The 15,773-nt window shown below is 45.7% G+C and overlaps 1 protein-coding gene across 8 annotated transcripts in view; it reads right to left on the bottom strand.

The window, feature by feature from the left end:
* Positions 1 to 15,773, bottom strand: part of ZNF385A (zinc finger protein 385A) — a 214,061-nt gene that overhangs the window by 99,463 nt on the left and 98,825 nt on the right. The window lies entirely within an intron of this gene.

The raw sequence follows: 15,773 nt of genomic DNA, 5'->3' as shown, positions 1-15,773 counted from the left end.
ATGGACCAGAGCACGTCAAGCACTCCTGTCCCCCACTGCCTCCCGCAGTTTGGTCAAACTCATGCTGGTAGCTTTGAGAACACAATCCAACCATCTTGTCCTCTGTCGTCCCCTTCTCCTTGTGCCCTCCATCTTTCCCAACATCAGAGTCTTTACCAAGGAGTCTTCTCTTCTCATGAGGTGGCCAAAGTATTGGAGCCTCAGCTTCAGGATCTGTCCTTCCAGTGAGCACTCAGGGCTGATTGCCTTCAGAATAGAGAGGTTTGATCTTGCAGTCCACGGGACTCTCAAGAGTCTCCTCCAGCACCATAATTCAAAAGCATCAATTCGTTGGCGATCAACCTTCTTTATGGTCCAGCTCTCACTTCCATACATCACTACTGGGAAATCCATAGCTTTAACTATACGGGCCTTTGTTGGCAAGGTGATGTCTCTGCTTTTTAAGATGCTGTCTAGGTTTGTCATTGCTTTTCTTTAGGACGTCCCTATTATTATCAGGAAAATGTTGGAGGGTATGGAGTTATGCAACTCGCGAGCCAAGGAGATAAGCAACTCTACAACCTTTAGAAGACATCTAAAAGGCAGCACTATATAGGGAAGTTTTTTTTAAAAAATGTTTTTAATGCCTTTGCTTTGTACATTGCATTCTTTCAGGGACAGCTGATGACTTTATGTGTTGCGAGCGGCGGGGGTCCTTCCTTGGAGTAGGGCTGATTTGGCATGTGGCATCCCCTAAAGCCCTGGCACACCGGCCATATAATAATAATTATTATTATTATTATTTATTTATTTATTTATTTATTTATTTATTATTTATACTCCGCCCATCTGGCTGGGTTTCCCCAACTGCTCTGGGCGGCTTCCTACTGAATATTAAAAACACAATACAGCATTAAACACTAAAAACTTCCCTAAACAGGGCTGCCTTCAGATGTCTTTTAAATGTAAGATAGTTGCTTATTGCCTTGACATCTGCTGGGAGGGCATTCCACGGGGCAGGCGCCACAACCCAGAAGGCCCTCTGCCTGGTTCCCTGTAACCTCACTTCTCGCAGCGAGGGAACTGTCAGAACGCCCTCGACGCTGGACCTCAGTTCTTTGGTCCAAAGGCAGCCTGGACCTTAAGTGGTCCGCAATGTTCTCTTTCCTGTTACATGGCACTGGCCTAGGAATGGGCAAGTCTTTCAGTTTTTAGTTTCTCTGTTTAATAGGACGTCCCTATTTTCATTGGAGAAATGTTGTAGGGTATGAACAGATCAAGTACAGTAGCTGGTGTCGAGTGCAGACATCCCTTGAGGATGCACAGAGAAGATCACACCTGTGCGGAAGAATAACCAAAAGAAGAATAACCTTTACAGCTTTCACACAGAGGGTGCCCCCAAAAGCCCATTTGCAAGTGGCGGCAGCTCCATGCGAAATCTGTAACATTTGCAAGTTGCAAACCCTGTGGATTGGCACACTCCCTGCAAAAGGGTCGCCAAAATAGAGCAATCAATATGATCCAGAGGCTGGAACAACTCTCTTAAGAGGGAGGTTCACAACATTAGGGCCTTTTTAGCTTGGGGCCTTTTAGTTTTTAGATCTGAGCTGTGGTTTGAACAAATCATTTAGATTCTTTGCCTTTTACTTTATATAGGGATATCTCTTGTCTTCCTTCTTATTTAAACTCTGGGCAGGATCTCTGCAGGTGAACTCATTGATACAGGGTTATGATTATAAAGGTCACTCACAGCTCCTCAGACTTTTTGCTGACAACCTCTCTGTTCTTTCAGATCCCCAAATGCCTCTTCCGCAAGAGAAATTGGCAAATTTAGCTCTGTGACAGGGCTGGGCATTAATTTTGATAAATTGGAGACAATGTTTTGGAAGATGGGGCCAAGAACATGGCTGTTTATTAGGTGGCGCTTTTGGTATCAAGGTGTGTCTGACTTCCCTGAAATACCTGCTAGTTCATATGTCACAGGATTTGTCTGGACTTAGGTTGAATTATGTACCTGTTTTGCAATGTATTACATATGACTTATGATCCTGGCATCCTGGCATCCCCTCAATTTATTCTTATTAGGCAGAATTGCTGCTATTAAAATAATAGCCCTCCCACGACTTCTTTTTTTCTTCCAAGCCCTCTCAATTTTTATCTCAGACAGGATTATGAAACAACAGCAATCAATTTTGAACCGTTTTATTTTGTGAAACAAGAGGGCAAGATGGCCGACCAAACTTCCTTACGCTAAATCTCAAGTTGGGGCGAGTGTGGGTGTGAGAGACAGACAGACTGTATTTTGATGCCTTTCAATTAGGGCAGATTCTTTTTACGGTCTCTTGGGGTCAAGACTAAAACTTGGGTAGGGTTGGAGGCAATGAATGAAATCAACAGCTCCTTAATAATAATAATAATAATAATAATAATAATAATAATAATTTTATTTATACCCAGCCCTCCTCAGCCAAGACCGGGCTCAGGGCGGCTAACAACCAATAATAAAAACAAGTTGGTTGAAATACAACTTAAAAAACAAGATTAAAATACAACACTAAAACATTAATATGCAGCCTCATCACAGGAGGAGAAAGGAAAAAAGAAGGAGGGGGAGGGAATCAAATGATTCCAAGCCAAAGGCCAGGCGGAACAACTCTGTCTTACAGGCCCTGCGGAAAGAAATCAGATCCTGCAGGGCCCTGGTCTCATGAGACAGAGCGTTCCACTAGGCTGGAGCCAGTGTTGAAAAGGCCCTGGCTCTGGTTGAGGCTAATCTAACTTCCCTAGGGCCCGGGACCTCTAGAGTGTTGCTATTTACGGACCTTAAGGTCCTCTGTGGGGCATACCGGGAGAGGCGGTCCCGTAGGTACGAGGGTCCTAGGGCACTTCTTTCCCTACCAGCCACCCAGGTAATGTGGAAGAAAGTGACAAATCCTTTCTTTCATTGTTCAGTTTGGCACAAATAGCACAAGAAACAAGAACACTTTCTTTCTGCAGTGATCACTCTCCTATTTCATCTGCCATATCAAGCAAGTGTGCTCTGAGTTCCACAATGCACAAAGTGGGGCTGCCACACTAGTTGCGGGACGTCTTTGATCGATCTATCCCTTTGTCGGCACAACAAGTTACAGATAAGATTAGGGGCACTTCTACTAACTGACTGAGGATTCACTAAATTAGCTCGTTTTTGCAGGAGCCTTCTGTTGAGAGAACAGCAACTACCGTAAGTCCCCACACAGCTTATAAACTTGGTAGCCGTGTTGGTCTGCCATAGTCAAAACAAAACAAATTCCTTCCAGTAGCACCTTAAAGACCAACTAAGTCAGTTCTTGGTATGAGCTTTTGTGTGCATGCACACTTCTTCAGATACACAGAAGTGTGCATGCACACGAAAGCTCATACCAAGAACTGACTTAGTTGGTCTTTAAGGTGCTACTGGAAGGAATTTGTTTTGTTTTAGCTTATAAACTTCTCGTTGCTACCTCTCCAGAGTGCAGAAGAGGCCTGGTATTCTACTGAGGACCACCTTTTCTTCTTTTTCTGGCCTTATGGTCCTTTGGGAGAGAGGTACCGGACAGGAAGTGGGTCCTGGTCTTTGGAATAACCTTTGGACCCCTAAGCCCCTGTCCTCTGTTTCAGCCACCATTCGTGAGAACTCATTGAAGACTGCTCACCACTGGTGTTGTACTCCATTCTTGCTTGCCAGAGTTCAAGCACTGGGCAATGCCGTTTATGTTGGCAGAACCGCAATGAGAAGGGGACTTGACGGCACCTCTGGTGGGCTTGTCCAGGGGTGGGCGTCTTTGGGGAACACGTGGTGAAACAAATTGGGGTTATTATTGGGGAAAGTGTGATGTTGGAGTCCAAATTGTGTTTGCTATCAGTGTTTGAGGAGAGTAATGTAACTATTGTGGGAAAATAACTAGTATTTTATTTAATGGTCCTAGCTTGATTGGTCATTTCACAGGGCAAGAAAGATTCTTCACGCATTACTTTGGATAGATGGCATTCAAAGGCATTATTTATTACTGTTTGAGAGAAGCTAACCCATCATTTAAAGACTCTTAGAGCCCAGGCAGAGCCAGAGAATTTTGCCGCAATTTGGTGGGAGTTTTATCTCATACACGAGCATGAACAACCATTTCAGCCTTTCATTCCATCTGAGTTTATTGGACAGAATTTTTAAACTTTTGCTCATTGCCCTTTTGATCCTTTCCTCTGTTAGCTCAGTGGATGCCCTGGGTATTATTAGATGTATTGTAAGAATACGTTACAGCTACTGTTTTAGGTCACCCTCTTGAAGGTACGTCGTATCATCCTGCCTGCTATTTATGATTTTCTTGTCTTTTTAAAAAATTTTAAGGCAAGTAAAGGTGGGGGTGGGGAAGAAGGCTTGTTGGAGGTATATACATTTGTGGATGGTAGAGAGAAAGTGGATAGAGAGCAGTTTTTCCCCTTTCTCACATATCTAAAGAACAGGGCTCATCCAAGGAAGATGAATGTTGAAAGATTTGGGACAGGCAAAAGGAATCACTTTTTCACGCAGCCCATAGTTTAACTGTGGAACTCACTGCCACAAGATGTGGCAACAGCCACCAACCTGGACGGCTTTGAAAGAGGATTGGGGGGGGGAATGGATGATAAGGCTATCAAGCTATTAAAGCGATCAGCCTTCTTTGTGGTCCAGCTCTCACTTCCATACATCACTACTGGGAAAACCATAGCTTTAACTATACAGACCTTTGTTGGTAAGGTGATGTCTCTGCTTTTTAAGATGCTGTCTAGGTTTGTCATCGCTTTTCTCCCAAGAAGCAGGTGTCTTTTAATTTCGTGGCTACTGTCACCATCTGCAGTGATCATGGAGCCCAAGAAAGTAAAATCTCTCACTGCCTCCATTTCTTCCCCTTCTGTTTGCCAGGAGGTGATGGGACCAGTGGCCATGATCTTGGTTTTTTTGATGTTGAGCTTCACACCATATTTTGCGCTCTCCTCTTTCACCCTCATTAAAAGGTTCTTTAATTCCTCCTCACTTTCTGCCATCAAGGTTGTGTCATCTGCATATCTGAGATTGTTGATATTTCTTACGGCAATCTTAATTCCGGTTAGGTGATTCTACGTTACTGGAATCCAATTCCCATCATCTCTGACAGTTGGCTATCCTGGCTGAGGCTGATAGGAGCTGGAGTCAGGTGACATTCAGAGAGCATGACATTGGCTACCCTTGGGCTACATGGCGAGACGGTGTCACCGCTTTATGTCATCATAAAGCCTATCAGTTAGAGGGCAAAGCTTCCTGTCCACCTTATAAGGGCTTTCTGGGTGGAGAAACCAGCTGCCAGGATTCATGAGAGGTTCCCTTGCTTCCATATGCTAGCTTTTGCACCCCCAAAAGCGACCAAAAATGCCACACCAACTTCCCAACATGGATGGTGAAGTTGGAGGAAGCATTTCAGCTCAGCCCCAGCTTTCACCCCAGAGATGCAAGGATAGAACAACACTGCTCTCTGCATTCACAAGGAATCATAGGCAGTTTTCAACATCATACCCCAAGGTGCAGAGTAACTTTGATTCTAGCCTCCCTCACCTACCTCTGTGGTCTGACCCTCTGAGCAAGTCCTAAATGTCAGGAGACCAGCTATGGTGCTCAGGAATTAGATGTCTGCAAGCCTCTGCAGCAATGCCAGAAAGGAACAGCTATGAAAATGAAGTCTGGAGGTGGTGGGGGGAACGGGGGACGAGACGGGATGACTTGCCCATCACGAGCACCACAAGTCGCAACGGTGCAACAGGAAGTGAGGAACAAGCCACAGAGATAGAGGGTCAGCTGTCCTTGCAGCGACTGCCTTCTCGGTTCCTGTTACAGGCACGAGGGAGAAGCCCATCGCCACCAGCCCTGCCCCATGGCAGAAGCCCTCCTAAGCTGATGGGGTTCCCAGGAGGCTAAAACACAGCCTTAGCCCTCCAGAAGGGAAACTTGCCCTGCTGAATCCCGCCCTAATATCCCTTTGTTCCTCCAGAAGTGCAGAGTCAAAATCAACCTGCTCCTTTAAAGGCTGCCTGTGTCCTTGCTGTGCCCGGCCTGTCCCTGTCACAGTTGCTTGGGAGGACTAGGATGGCGCGAGGGCTTAAAGGAGATTAGCGTCCACTTTTACCCGGCAGGCACAGTGGCAAGGTTCCAGAACAGGAGCTAGAGGATCCCTCCACAAGACCAGGGAGATAATAAGGGCCTTCTGGGTTTCAAATCATACACACAGAGAGAGAGAATGAAGCCAAATGCACTTACCTAATACATCCACAGTTATTACCTATAAACTAAGGGCTAATCCACATTTACCTTTTGCCTTGATCTTTCCAGACACTGGTCTGTCCTTAAAAGCTCCATATCTGCACATTTTCTTTTTATGCTCAGGAGCTTTCCCCGCAAAAACCCACTCTTTAGTGTTATTTGTTTTTTGTTTGTTTGTTTGACATACCACCCTTCATCAAAAGATCTCAGGGCAGTTTGACAATCCACACTAAGGGATATACTTGAACTCTAGCACATCTCAGATTTAGAAATTAATGCACTTATCTTCTGCATGTTTACTCGGGAGTAAGTCCCACTTTGTTCCCTCGGGCTTACACCCTGTTTCCTGGTTGTAGGCATTTCTGGAGAACTGCACAAAGAACTTTGGCAGGTTGTCCCGCTCACCTGTCAAAATTGGGCTGTAGGGATGAGGAGGATGAGGATCTGGCCAAGTCAAAAACAGTCCCCCACTCTTGCCCTAACAAGTTAGGAACTGCATCCGAAGCTTGCTTTGAAGGGAGCACTGTGGGGTTGAAGAAAACCCATCTGCTCTCTATAGATATCTTCCCCCTCTTTCCTCACTGTAAAACAGCTCCTTTCTTACCCATTACGTGCAATGTTGCAATTTTGTGTTTTGCATTGGTACTTTTGGTTCTTCAATGGCTAACAACACAGAGCAAAACCCTCTGACCCTCTGAGCAAGTCCTAAATGTCAGGAGACCAGCTATGGTGCTCAGGAATTAGATGTCTGCAAGCCTCTGCAGCAATGCCAGAAAGGAACAGCTATGAAAATGAAGTCTGGAGGTGGTGGGGGGAACGGGGGACGAGACGGGATGACTTGCCCATCACGAGCACCACAAGTCGCTTGACTGACAGCTTTTCAAAGATCTAAATACAGAGAAGGGGGATTTCCCCGAATTCAGCAGTTGAGCAATTTGAGTTTCTACCCATCATGCCCACCAGCAGCAGCAAAATTTATTTTGAGGGAGGAAAACCATCCGAAACCATCTGCCTGTGTTAATGCAAGCATGTTTTCCTCCCTAACGAGGCCACACAGAACATCAATAAAAGATGGCACTGCAATTTGTGTGGGTGGTGACAGAAGGGTGAGTGTGAGTGTGTGTGTGTGTGTGTGTGTGTGTGTGTGTGTGTGTGTGTGTTTGGGCTTGTGTATAGTGAGGAAGAGAAGGCCTGACACTTTGCAATAATGATCTGGGGCTGGGAAAATGTCATGCACCTGGTGCTGCTGCTGTTGTTTTTGTGAAAAAGAAATATGATACTAGAAGTGGTCATGGGGACACACACACACCCTCTCTCCCCACAAGCCTGAACAAGGCTGCCACCTAAGAAACTGATACAGTGGTACCTCAGGTTACATACACTTCAGGTTACATATGCTTCAGGTTACAGACTCCGGCAACCCAGAAATAGTGCTTCAGGTTAAGAACTTTGTTTCAGGATGAGAACAGAAATTGTGCTCCGGCGGCTCGGCAGCAGCAGGAGGCCCCATTAGCTAAAGTGGTGCTTCAGGTTAAGAACAGTTTCAGGTTAAGTACGGACCTCCGGAATGAATTAAGTACTTAACCCAAGGTACCACTGTACTGCTGGCTATTTGAGGGGACCAGAGCTGAGCCAGAACATTTTGGTACCTGGGATGTGAAAAGGCCATGTGGCGCTCTCTCTCTCTCTCTCTCTCTCTCTCTCATACACACACACACACACACACACACACAATTGTGCCCCTGCTTGCTCCACTCACCAAGCCACCAAGCCCCTTAGACCTTACCAACTCCCTCCCCTTGCATCTCACCAAAATACAAACCTCTCCCCTTAGACCTCCTCCCCACCACCAAACATACTTTCCCACCTTGCACTCATGATACTGCAAAGAGGAGGAAGCAAAGGATGCTAGAATTAGCCATGGGATGGGAAGCTCCCATTGGCGTCAATGGGCGCTCCCCCTATCCCACCTACCCAGGCTTTTTTCAGCACCAAGGAATGAAGGGAGGGGGCATTGAGGAAGAGATTTGCACCAAGTTTGTGCTTCCTTCTTGCTGCGCTACCATTAAAACTTGAGAGGTGCTGGCTGTGTCTAATTTGGGGGGTTTAGAAAAACAACTACCAAGATGTGGTTACTAGCCATACAATTACTTTTAACATTTGGTTTGAGCCTAAGCTTCACTAAAATCAATGTTAGTCATCAGTGGGGTTTGCACAGAATCCCCCCATCTACCACTCTTCCAAACTCGTAGGAAGGCTAGTTTGGCTGAGGGCATTCCCTAGCCGCCACTGCCACCTGTTAACACCCACAACAGTTGCCACCCATACAAATTGCAGTGCCATGTTTTACTTGATGTGATGTTTGGCCTTGTTATTTGGACTGCCATGGTTCCTTGCACAGTGACAGAGCAGGAAGTGACAAAGCACCCAGAATGAGTAACAGATATTCCTCAACACTGCTCCAGGAACCTATTTCTGGATTTAGAAAGCTCATTCAAGATAACCCACAGGAATATTCACCTACCTTATAATTAAGCTTATTTAACAGATGCATAACTAGGGCTGGGCAATATCTGGTTTTCAACATCACGGTATATCACCAGCTAAACATTGTGATATACCGTTTGTTACGAGGACTTTGCCGGTTATATTCGTTACAAATTGGATATTAACTGTTTAAAATAAGGAATAACAAGTTACTTTGACTGTTGGGTGTGATCTGGAAGGAAACTGAGTTATTATAATCCCTCTAGAGGGGATGTGGGACACTACAAGTATTGCTGGTATGGAATGTGAATAGGACTTTTTATCTCCTGGGAAACTGCAGAAATGGAATACTATTTTGTCTACAGAGGTCTCTACACTAAAGGAGACAATGGATTTATCTATTGAAGAATGGAAGGGACTTGACGTAAAGTTTTGTTCCTGAATAACAAAGCCTCTGTAGAGGATTTAGAAGCTTTTGGAATTAGAACATTTTTGCAGGGGAGCAGGAAATGAAACTAGAGGAAAGCGAGGAGAGAGAATAACAAGAACAACATGAACAATAAGAATTGGATAAAGTTGGAAGTGGGAACATTTGGGACATCCAGATTTGAAAGGTCTAAAGAAACAAAATTGGAGTTTTTGCTCTTGAATACAGAGATTTGGATGGAAAAAATGGGCCTTTTTGAGATAGAGTTTTTCCAAGATTGGACGTTCAAAATTAAAGATGACCAAAAAGGCGGCAAAGACTTTTAAAAAGACGGCAAAGTGGACTTGTGAAGGATTTCGGCCTAGATGTGGGATCTCCAGGATGACAGCAGGGATGGGCACTGGGGAACGCAACCGGGAAGGGGGGGGGGGATATTGGAATCCAAAGGGTGTTAAACTATACTTTATTCTTTTTTCTATCTTTTTTTATTTTAACCTGTTCTGCATATTAAAGAGGGGAACTCGTGGAAGGGAGCGGGGTCGATTTTAGGGGATGGAAAAACATTTTTAACATTGGGTTAATCATAATAAGTTTAAAATTTGGGGTAAGAACTTGTTGAATCTATTTGAAGGAATTGGAATACAAAAGGGGGTGGGGCGGGGAAGTCCTGAAAGGATATCAATGAAAATAAGGTTATAAAATGGATGTTTTATTTTTCTTTTTTCTTTTTTCTGTTATATTTGAAAATGTTCAATAAATATTATTTAAAAAAAACAAAAAAAACACATTGTGATATACCGATATATCACGATGTCTGAAATAAGGATGGAACTATGTACAGGCAAATGCTAACCCGCCTTTTAAGAAACATCATTCATAAAGCAGTTTACAAAACACACCATCAGCACATAAACAATAAAATATTATTTGAAACTTCTTTTTCGCAATACGACTAAAAGCCAGCGCAACGAATAGTCCAGCATTATTTAAACATATAACATCCACACTGTTTCTCTAGCTGTTTGCAATTAGCCACTGAAGGTCATCACAAAAAGGTCCTCCAAGGCCTATGGATAAACACAGTGAGGGATGGGACTTGATCACACTATGATGGAGCTTCATTTCACAACTGTGGGGCCACCACTGAGAGGGCCCTGTTCTGTATGGCCACCACAGGGATTGTCTTTGTAGGTTGGCACCTAAGCAGGGCCTCTGAAGTACACCTTAATGCATGGGCAACTTGATCTTTTAGGTAAACCCAGACTATTTAGGGCTTTAAAGGTCAATATCAGCACCGTGAATCGGGCCTGGACACACAGTGAAACCGGTACAATATAGGTACAGAACAGCTATTAAGACAGCAGAAATGTTACATGTTCTAGACTGAGCCAGTTCTATGCCTTAATGCCCCCATACAAGTCCTCGTCTTCTCGCCTTCTTCTCTGAAACCCACACAAAGCAGAACATGTGCCAGCATGCAGTTGAGGCCTGAATATTTAAAGTGCGTGCCCAAGACATTTCGCTCTCTAAAGTGGAGTCAAAAAGAAGCATCTTCCCCACCCTTAGGCTAGGACCAGCGCACTTATAGGGATTCTTGCTGCAGTATTAAGACAGCGCATTCTGGTCTTCATCTAACCTTTCCCCTGCTGCAGCCTGAAGTGCTCTGCTGCATGGCCTTAGAAGCTTAAAAAGTAACATACACATCAAGTGAAACGTGCGAGTCCTGAGCTCTGGACCACATAATGTGATAAACCAGAAACTGCATCTTAGCTTGTGAAGAGTAGCTTTTGTTCACCATCGAACAACAGCATCTGTCACATCTGGGATTAGGGGCAAGATCAAAGGGTGTAGTTTTTTAATTAAGTTTGACATTCAGCTCCTCTATTTTTAGCAATTAAGTTACAAAATTTATACCCTCTTTCCCTTCTCTCCCTCCCAACCATTGTGCTGTGATGTAAGGCGCAAAACTAGCCACAGAAATCTGCTACATTTTTCCATTGCGGGAGGGGAATTGATGTCTTAAAATGCCATTGTTTTGTAAAATTAATTAGCAACATAACAAACGTTATGTGCCGAAATTGGTATGTTACCAGTTTCCTTCACCCCCCCACCCTCTGTCCAGAAGTGGGGAGCCTTTAGCACATGGACCAATGATGGGAAGTTTTGCTTCTGCACATGACTCTGGCAAACCGCTCTAAGCTGAAGCGTTCCTTCCTCACCCACCCTAGAATGTTTAGTTCACATTGAGTTCATGAAACATCGTACCCTGACCTGTTCTCAATGCATGGTCAACCACATCTACAGAATGCGATAGTTATGTTCTTTTAAGTCATGTTATATCAATCATTAGTAATAGTTTAATAAGGAGGTTTTCATACCTGTCCAATTCTGTGTTCCCTTTCCCAACCTTTAATCTATTGATGATTAATGCCTATATGCAACCTTTGCATTGTATTTGTGTTAACCAATCAGCAACAAGCACATATGTGGCAATGCTGTAATATTCAATAAAAGGGACTCCCCGAGACATGCTCAAGAGATGCCTCCCATATGACACTTGTCATTCGTCTGTCGTTTATTTCAACCCAACAGACCAAGTTTAGTCCAACAGTTCATTTGCCCTAAACCACGCCTACCAGCTCCACACCTGATGTAGTATGTGACGTCAGATGTAGGGAAGGTAGAGACCTTGCAGGATTGGCTTATTTGCTAATCCCTGCAGAAAGCAGGGCTGAACTTCCCACTGGGCCATAAAGGTTCCCTACCCCTGCTCTAAGGGACGCAGGGGGTGCTGTGGGTTAAACCACAGAGCCTAGGACTTGCGATCAGAAGGTCGGCGGTTCGAATCCCTGCGACAGGGTGAGCCCCCGTTGCTCGGTCCCTGCTCCTGCCAACCTAGCAGTTCAAAAGCACCTCAAAGTGCAAGCAGCAGGAAGGTAAACGGCGTTTCCGTGCGCTGCTCTGGTTTGCCAGAAGCGGCTTAGTCATGCTGGCCACATGACCCGGAAGCTGTACGCCGGCTCCCTCGGCCAATAAAGCGAGATGAGCGCCGCAACCCCAGAGTCGGCCATGACTGGACCTAATGGTCAGGGGTCTCTTTACCTTTACCCCTGCTCTAGTCATTGGAAGAATGTCCATGAGGCCCTTGAATTTTGCAGGTCTGAAAGGGAGGCTGTCCTCAGATCCTCCCTTCCAAGCAGCATGAAAAGACCCCTGCTGTTGCCCCTCTCATGACAGAGAGGGCAAAAAGGGAAAACTGGATCTGCTAGATCCAAAGCCCTCACATTCCCTTACAAGCCCACAGAACGGGAAGGGTGGGGGAGAGAGCAGTACACACTCAGAGGGATTCACTCTCCCTTCCCCAGTCTATTTCTCTCCAGCATTCCCAAGATACTGCATGCTGCTGAGCTGTCATATCTTAAAATATTTACAAGTATTTCATTAAAAATGATTTTCATGTAATACTATGAGTAGAACTTTTAAAACCACAATAGCTGTGCTTTATTGAATTCCTTCCCAAATCAAATATTTCCAGTTCAAATACTTTAGATTATGAGAGAAGGGAGGGGGAATATTTTGAGACATTTATGCAGCAGGTAATATTAACAGGGGGTACTTTTTATTAGATTAAGAATTTATAAGCTGCTTCGCAACCAAGTTTTCCAAAGAAGTTCAGTAAAGGTATCAGAAAACCTAATGTATACTAGAAATACATGCACAGCAATTTAAAAGCAAATCTCAGAATCACCAGATTCAGTATGCATTATAAAATGGCTTCAAGAAGCTTTAGGGAAGGCCCTCTTTAAAAGGTAAGTTATCAGTAGTCTCTGCTATGCATTTATCTAATTTCAATCGGAACCAGATTCCAGAGGCTTGGAACTGCAATTCTAAATGACTGGTTTTTAGCTGATGTCAGGTGTACTGTCCTCTTAACAATGCTCCACCAGAGTAACACAGTTCCAGCCAGGTGTGTATGGGACAAGGTGACCTCTCAGGTAACATGGGCACTAGCTGCATACGGCTTCAGTGTTAGAAGTAACTGAGACTGGTACCCTATTGGCCGCCAGTGCAGTTCCCTTGGCGGTGGTGTTGAGAGGATGCCCCAGGCAACAGCCTAGATGCCATGTTTTGCACTAGCTGCAGCTTACAGACCATGGCCAAGGGAAGCCCCACATAGGGTGTGTCACAGTAATCCAGTCTTGCAGTTATCAGTGCCTAGATCACAGCTCCAATACTTTGGCTGCCTCATGAGAAGAGAAGACTCCCTGGAAAAGACCCTGATGTTGGGAAAGATTGAGGGCACAAGGAGAAGGGGACAAAAGAGGACGAGATGGTTGGACAGTGTTCTCGAAGCTACCAGCATGAGTTTGACCAAACTGCAGGAGGCAGTGGAAGACAGGAGTGCCTGGCGTGCTCTGGTCCATGGGGTCACGAAGAGTCGGACATGACTAAACAACCAAACAACAAAGACCACAGTGGTCTAGCTCCCATGCTCCAAGAGTGGTCATAGCTGCCTTCCCAGCAAAAGCTGATAAGAGGCTCTTCTAGCTACTGATATTCCAGTGGCATAGATGCATTGAAGAGCACTCCCGGACTGTGCACTTGCAAGCCCATTCAGAGCAGGAACTTGGCCTATTTATTGGACACAGGGACCACTCACTCTCAGATCCTCCATCTTGCAAGGATTCAAATTCGGTTCACTGGCCCTCGTCCAGCCCATCACTGCTTGCAGACACCTGCATAGTCACTCCTGATTCAGATGTTAAAGAGAACTGGAGCTCTGTGCCATCAGCATACAGATGACTGCCCCCAGTGGTTTCATGTAGGTATTAAATAACACTGAGCACAGAATAGTGCCCTGCATAGCACCATAGCACAAGGGGGCCATGAATTACTCTCCCAATGCTGCTCTCTGTATTCGACCCTGCAGAGTGGAACAGAACCACCTTAAACAGTGAGCCTGTTCCCATGGAGGCAATCCAGAGAGACAGACTACTAGCCAGGTATCACTCCCATTGCCCCTCACTCAATAAATACGGTTAGTTAGGGCAGCCAAGACAATTTGGCCCCCAAACTAGGTCTGAACCTAGAATGGAATGGGCCTAGATGATCAGTTCAATCCAAGAACAACCGCAGCTACTGCCAAAACCCTTTCAACCGCCTTCCCAATAAATGGTGAATTTATTCTCCTTAGCTTTGTTTACTAAAGATAAGTGCAGTAAACATGCCGAATTAGGTCCCAATTAATTTAGGGAACGCAACTCAAAATTAAAGGCAAGCGCACACATCTTTTCTTACAGACCCTACAACTCGCCCGACAGTCAGGGCCTATTTTTCTTTAGGAAAACGTATGCAAAACTCTTTTCCACAACCAAGAGGAGACAGCATTAACAGGAGCAGCAAGAGAGTCACCAGAGGTATATGCACCACTCTGGCCTTTGCAGTTCCAGCACGCAGAGCAAATACCCCACCTGCCCAACAAACCAGCCGGCCCAGGCTTTAGCACGAAGTGGATAGAGCTGGCTTAGCCAATCATCATGTCTATCCCCCTGGGTCTGTTCCTGCCTCTCCAAAGGAGCACAGAACAAGCAGGAGGCATCAGGGAAAAGCCTCTTTTCAACACTCTTCGACTTCTTAGCAATTCCTAGTAGGCAGTCATGCTGTTTTGTTTCCCCCAAGCACACGCAGGAGATTCCCCAACTGGATTGCCGGACATTTTTATCTCTAGTTTTTAAAGAAGCTGAGGTGAGGGCCTTCTGAATCGGACAAGAGCAGTAGCACTGGGGAGGTGGGGGAGGCACTTAACCCTTCCCCTCCCATCTTCGTTTTCCCTATCGAAAACACCCTTCCAAAAGGTATTGTTGGCCCGTCAGAGGGGAGCAGGACACAGGTGAAGCTATGATGCCCTTGCTCCTCACCCCCATTGCCGTTTCAATGTCAAGGACCACCAAAGAACTACCAAGTCACTGCAGAGGTGCCAGAGGTGAGCTGCTGTCCCCAGCTCAAGACCAGCTGCAAGCTACTTTTGTGATCCAAGTCCCTCTGGTCATAAGCAGGTAGTGGAAGCATTTCACAAGCTTGGGGGGCAGCGGGAGGAGATGCAAGAGAGCAAAATCATTGACGCCGCTGAGCTGCAGCGGCAACAAATCCCAGAAGGGCACGAAACTAAGTGGACCAGACAGGCGCGACAGCACCACCGATTCTCCCAGCTAATGTCTCCCTTGGGATTTCTTTTGGAGAGGGGAAGGTGGGGGGGGGGTGCAGCATGCCATTTACCTGACCAAAGCCCCCCACCCCCACCCCATGGCCTCCCTATCCCCCAGTAGCTTCGCTCACTCGCACATGCGGGAAAGCGCAGGGCGATTACGTAAAAAGGACAAAGCTGGAAATAGCCCAGATGCAGTGATTCCCAGTTCCCCGTTCCTTTCCTCCCCCCCCCATCAAGAACCCAAGCCACCCTTCCCCCACCACCATGGAGCTGCCCTCCCTCCCCACCCCAACCGCTTGTAAGGGGCTCTGGAAAGCACAGCCAATTAAAGACGCTCAAAAGTGGGGCAAGCATGCAGCAGAGGGAGGAGGGGGATGCTGGAAAAA

This window comes from Podarcis erhardii, assembly GCF_964252035.2.
Source record: "Podarcis erhardii genome assembly, chromosome: 2".
Taxonomy (NCBI): Eukaryota; Metazoa; Chordata; class Lepidosauria; order Squamata; family Lacertidae; genus Podarcis; species Podarcis erhardii.
The sequence above is the reverse complement of the archived record's forward strand: the minus strand, read 5'-3'. Positions and strand labels throughout refer to the sequence as shown.